We start from the raw sequence: 6,877 nt of genomic DNA on the forward strand, positions 1-6,877 counted from the left end.
ATAACTATAGTACGTGGAATCCCCTCTTCATCGTCAGAAGACATGGGCTCGTCCTCCTCCACTTCTAGCACTTTCTTGCCTTTGTCAATGGAAGGTGTTGAGGCTCGAGGGTGAGGAGCATCACCTTGCTCCCTTATGATGACCCTTGTTGTCCTTCTCCAAGGGACAGGGACCACCTGAGAGTGGTCGGAATGCCCTAGTTCTTCCTCAAATGATTCCTCAGCAGTTCCTCCACCATCAACACCTTCTTCATTGGCATGGTGGGTTTTCAAGTAGACCGACTCTCCTAAGGTTCTCGTTGGTTAGGAGCAGTCTATAGTTCTTTACTTCAAAGGGAAGCCAGTCTAACACCACTACTCGCTTGGCTATGTCAACAGTATGAATGGGTCTATCCCACAGCCCTAAAACACAACAAGAAAAAATGATGCCAAGGAAGGAAAGGGAAACGAAGAATGTGATCTTGAAGACTAAAATAACTACTTGCTTGTTGGAAAGCTCGATTGTCTGTGAGCAAGGAAGTTGTTAGAAAATACTCTTTATTATAACTGCCCAAGTTACTCCTAAACGTGGGCTCAGCCAGGAACTCCCTGGTCTTGACCTGGTGACAAAAATAGAAGAACCTAGTACCTTTCTAGCCTAGGTTCGATTTCAAATCAAACAGGTAATGGACCTCATGAGGAGTAGGAGTGGCCCATCCTTGATTGTGAAAAAGGATAAATAATGCTGAGAGCATTAAGTATCCATTTTGGGTTATTTGAAAAGGAGTGACGTTGAAGTAATTTGCGATGCTCTTAAAATAAAGATGCAGAGGGAGACTCGCGTCTGCCTGAACATTATATCTTGACCAAGCACTGTAAATACCACTAAGACTGTGGGCCCAATGGTCGGGTCGAGGAAGAACTAAATCTACCCACCTAAGTCCATATTTTTGGGGATACTCCCTGTAATGACCAAAATTTCCTAATAAGATTTAGGACCTTGATTAGGAGGCCAGGAGGGCCATAATTGATATATTATATAATTAAATGATAATATGCATGTTTAGGTGTATTAAAAATGCATGTGAACCCATTTTTTATAAATTGGGTTATTTTCATATTTTGGCCATTTTGGGCATATTTGGCATATATGTGGTATGTGTGTGGTGCTTCATTATTATTTTGTTATGCTAGGGTTACTGAGCACGAGATGATCCTAGGAGGTAAGCTAGTGGGAAAGTCACAACAGGATTTATACTTGACTCAGAGTGAGTCAAGGGATATTTAGCACATTACCGGGATATTGGGTAATGGGAATACATATTTGATGATAAATTGGGAGTTAGTAAGATCAGGGGGAAATTATGGAAGTTTTGACTATTTTACCCCCGAGGTCGTTTTTAGGACCCTTAGCATTAGGATTTGCTTGAGGCTACTTAAGCTTGAAGTAACCTGTTCAGAAAAAAAAAATGTTCAGAACGTTCTCTCTCCCTCAAAGTTCCATTTTCGACACCCGATCACATTTTCGAAGGAAACTTGAGTTCTAGGACTCAGATTCAAGTGAGGATCGAGGCATAGAGATTCTAGGGAAGCTTATTAGCCGGAGGATTTAGCTGGGAAGCAACTCAATTGGAGGTAATCCAAGTTTTAAGTTCTAAGTTTGTAAAGTTTTTAAGATTGAATTGGATTTTATGTTTTGGTGAGATTTTGGATTATTTGGGACTTGGGTTTTAATGGTTTTGGATAATTAGGATATTTGGGAACTTTGATTTTTGGATTTGGAGATGTTTGGGTATGTTTTTGGAAGGTTTTAAAAGGAGAAAATGAGATTTTTTAGGCTAGTTCGTGGTTGGGCTGCAACCCTGTTCTAGGGCGCCGCGGCCCAGGCTTGAAGAAGGAGGAGGCGGGCTCTGTCTGGATGCAGGTCGCGACATGTTGTTTGGAGGGCCGCGACGCTTAAGGGAAAAGTTTGCCATATTTGGTTTTTGGTCATGGGAACTTAACTCTAAGGTCCTGGGATCGTTCCTACTACCCAGTTGAGTGGGATTCGACGTCCCGAAGGCTTGCGTTGGGTTTGGAAGTATTTAATTACTCATTTTGATGAGGTTTTATATTATGGTTGTGACTAGGTTATCGCTAGGGGATTGGAATTAGGATCGTGCTTGTGGCTCGTTTATTGGTAACCTGTGCTTGGACCAAAGGTAAGAAAACTGCTCCCAGTATGTGATGCATAAGATACATGAGATTAGGGCATGGCATGAATGTTGAAATTGAGATTGATCATAGCTTGAGTCTCTGTATTTGTGCATGATTATAATTATGCTTCTGATTATTGATTAAGCATGCTAAATGCCTTATATTTGAATATTTGGCATATGATATATCTCTGTTTGCATTACCTCATTGAGGAAGCGCTGACTTATTAGTCAGGGATTGGCATTGGTGTTAGTATTGATTATGAAGCTGTGACTTATAAGAAAAGATTAGCAGTAGTACTGAGCACTGGTCGTATGGTATTGGCTTATGAGTCAAGAATGGTATTAGCGTGTTTAACGCAAGCCGAAAAGATTAGATCTAATCGACATAAGCATTGAATGGCTCATCATGAGCATTAATGCCTGACCGACCTTAAGTTCGATGAAAACCAAAAGAACTTGTCTAGTCTAAAGGCTGGTTATTTAGAGGCAGAGCCAAAAGGCTAAGGTGACCTACACGTCACATGGCTAGGAGGGTATGGAACCTCCGAGATAGACTTATCAGTCATCTGATCGACATGGACTTATCAGTCATCTGACCAAGATGGACTTATCAGTCATCTGACTGAGATGTACTTATCAGTCATCTGACTGTGATAGACTTATCAATCATCTGACCGGGATAGACTTATTAGTCATCTGACCGAGATGGAATTATCAGCCATCTGACCGAGATGGACTTATCAGTCATCTGACCGAGATAGACTTATCAGTCATCTGACTGACTTCTAATCGAGATAGACTTATCAGTCATCTAACCGGGATGGACTTATTAGTCATCCATGCAGAGATAGACTTATCTGTCATCTAACTAAGATAGACTTATCACTCATCTAACTGAGATAGGCTTATCAGTCATCTACACAGAGATAGACTTACTAGTCATCTAAACAGAGAATGACTTATTAGTCAACTAATCAGAGAAACTTATTAGTTGTATACCTCAGAGAGACTTATTAGTCATCTACCTCAGAGTGAGAGAATTATTAGTCATCTACTCAGAGCGTAGGACTCCATAAACATTTATTTGTACCTGCTTGCATGCATGAGTAGGGTTATTACTGCTAGGCATGCCTATTATGACTTAGTAACATGTTATTACTTGTGTCATGAGCATATTGAGTTTTCTTGCTGAGCTTTGGCTCACGGGTGTTATGTGGTGCAGGTAAAGACAAAAGAAAGCTGAATCATCCTTGAGTTGGAGAGCTTAGGTGATGATATGTACATATGCGGCTGCTCGACCACCACGGCCGAGGGTAAAAAGAGGAACTAGGGTTAAACCCTATTTTGCCGCTTAGGTCGGCTGGTTGTAAATCTTTTGTTGTAATTAACCTTTAAATTATATTTTTGGGATCCCAATGTATACGTTAAACATTTTAGTGAAACGTTATATCTTAACTAAATTTTTAACCCTAAACTGCTAATGATACTTAGTTACACGATTATTGCCAAATGACTCGATTAGCGAGTTTAGCACTGTTTAAAAGGGCACACCGTAATGGTCCCTGGAGATTAGGGCATTACAACTTGGTATCAAAGCGAGCCAAGGTTAAGGGTTCCTGAAGATAAGTTGGGCATGTACACTCGTCACTAAAGATAGCTTCACTCAGGGAATTGTCATAACTCATGCAATGACTAAATGAATGGATGACTTTATAGTTATAGCTTCTAATAATATAAGACTGTAGTCTTGAGAGTTCAACTATGAATTTCTAGTGGAATAATTTATAGTTAATAAATTAATTAATGGAACTAAGAGTTAGTGAAATTAATTAAATTATTGGGGATTAGAACTATGGGTCCATATTGTCCCCGTACTAGATCGATAACACAAATGTAGGATTTTGGAATTAAAAAGGAAATAATTAAAAATAATAAATTATTATTTTTAATCTCACAAAATAATATTATTTGTGAAATAATATTCAAAATATCATTTATGAAATAATATTTAATGGCAAATAAAATTATATTAATAATTTTTGTGATATTAATTTTTATTGAAAATTAATTTAATCATATTTAATTTTGTGGTATAATTGTATACTGCATAAAATAATATGATGAATACCCAACAAATAATATTTTATAGAGATAAAATACCACAAGGCCTATTGCCCTGTAGTTGGCGCCAACCACAGTTCAAATGGATTGTGGCCCACGTAGGGGCCCAGTGAGATTAATGCTAAGTCTTATTTCTTTTGTTATATTATTAGAATATAACATCAAGAAAAGAAGAGAGACATTAGATGCATTTTCACTTTTTTTTTGCCAGAAGAGAAAAATAGAGAACTTTGTTCTCTCTGAATTGTGAGAAGAACACTCTCTCATGTGTTGAGAATCAAAAGTGTGTTCTTGAGTATCCTACCAAATAGCATAGACATCCACCTGTCTTCTTCTCTTTGTGTGAGCTATAGTATGGAAGATGGTGGGTTAGAAGGCTAAGACACTATTTGATCTACACGTGCTCTACATCTAGAAAATGTATTTGTAAGTTTCTATTTTATTCAAATTCACGCACATGAGAAAGATCACATTCTAGTTATGGTAACTAGAGTGATTCATTCTCATGCTTTAATAATTGTTATTATTGCATTGAAATGTTATCACATGTTTTCGCTGCACTGTCAATCACATGATCAAAAACCAACACTTCGGAAACCCAAAAGTCGTCAGTTGCATATTCGAGGAGGCGTGGACATTGCATATAAAAGCAAAGCAATGAGCTATAAAGTGATATTAAGAATGTAAATAGATGCTTACTTGGTCGAAGATTGGAAGTTTATCCAGTGCTGGTCGCCCTAGGATAAACTTGGGGGGAAAATGTTTAACCCAATTTTGACTTGATGACATGGCTTCTACGAATGAGACATGGGGCGTCATACCACATTAAATTCATAAAGCTGGTTGGATGGAGTAGTTGCTCGAGGAAACTACATGAGAATATAAAAGATTGTTTCCCAAAGATCCAATAACTTGCTCGATGATGGAGCAGACTAGTACCATCCCATGAAGCTGCTCGGAGTACAAGACGTGCTCGATGAGTAGGACGCTTTAACACAAAGATCCAAGTTTCATGAGATACTATCAAATATCCCAAGATATTTATGTAACTCATATTTAAATTGTATTATTCCTACATTATTTGAATATGTAACTGAACATACTGATCCCACACCTACACTTGTAGGGCCTAGATGTGCTTGTAAGGGTCCATAGCCTACTAAGACTCTCTATAAATAAGGGGTTTATTCAATCATTAACCCTAAGTGAAAGAGTTAGAGATTTATTTTGTAAGCACTTTACGTACAAAACCCTTCAAATTGTATCTTTTGTCAGCTTAAGAAACTCAGTTGAACCATGTTTCTTCTTGATCCTAAGTTTGACACTTTTTCGATAAATAAAAGTGCAAGTGGACGTAGATCATTTCCAACTCTTGGGGCCGAACCACTACAAAATATTTTTTGTCATTTTCTTGATTTTATTTCATAATAATTCTGTTATATCGTATAAATTGACCCAATGTCGTTGACCAAAATGTTGGCCAACATAAGGCATCTGCATTCGAGTTCTGTTGCTTGGGACTTGTTCGATTGTGTAAAATTTGAATTGTTCGAAAACTGACTTGTCTTTTTCCAAGTATGTCGACATTTTAGTACCTCAAGGCAGATACTCTCCTAGTACTTGGTTGACCACAAGTTGTGAATCATTGTAGCGGTGTATGGCTTCGGCTTTTAACTCGAAAGCTACCCGTAATCCTGCTAGTTGTGCTTCATATTCAGCCTCGTTGTTGGACACCTCATATCCAAATCTCAATTCCAAATGAAATCTATGTCCTAATGGGGAAAATAGTATAATACATGCCCTTGATCCATTTTCATTGGAGGACCCGTCAACATAAAGTCTCCATAGCTCTAAAGCTGCGGTTATGACTCTTTCGTTGGATATCCTCGTGCATTCTACTATGAAATCAGCCAAGGCATGGCCCTTTATTGTTGTTCTCAGGTGATATGTGATCTCGAACTGCCCGAGTTCAACTGCATATTTCAATAGTCGACCTGATGCTTTGTGTAACGTCCCAAATTCACTAATAAGGCTTAGTGCCTTAATTAGGGGGCCAGGAGGGCAATAATTGAATATTATATGCATGATTATGTGAATTGTTTTATGATATGACTATGCTTGCATGTTTAAGTGTATTAAATATGCATGTGGGCCCGTTTCTTATTAGAAGGGCATTTATTGTAATTTTAACCCGTTGAGGGTATAATTGTAAATATATGTGATTTATGATTGAGACCACATTATTATATGGATATATTTGAGTTATTCAGCATGAGGCGATTCTAGTGAGAAATTTAGCGAAAAAATCACAATGAGGTAAATACCCAGCTCGAGGTGAGCTTATGGGTATTTTGGTAATTTGGTAAATTACAGGGATTTATTGAGTGACGCGAATTAATTTGGTGAGTACTCGAGTTTAATGGATTAACGTGGGAATTCTTGGTGAAATTTGAGATTAACGGGAATTTTGACAAATGACTACAGTGCTCTTGAGTTGATTTTGAGGATAAGATTAGAGTAGGGGCAATTTGTTCAATTTGGCCGCTTGACTAGGCCAGCAGTTGAGCATTGTGGCTCATA

Source organism: Humulus lupulus, chromosome 9 (genome assembly GCF_963169125.1).
Source record: "Humulus lupulus chromosome 9, drHumLupu1.1, whole genome shotgun sequence".
NCBI lineage: Eukaryota > Viridiplantae > Streptophyta > Magnoliopsida > Rosales > Cannabaceae > Humulus > Humulus lupulus.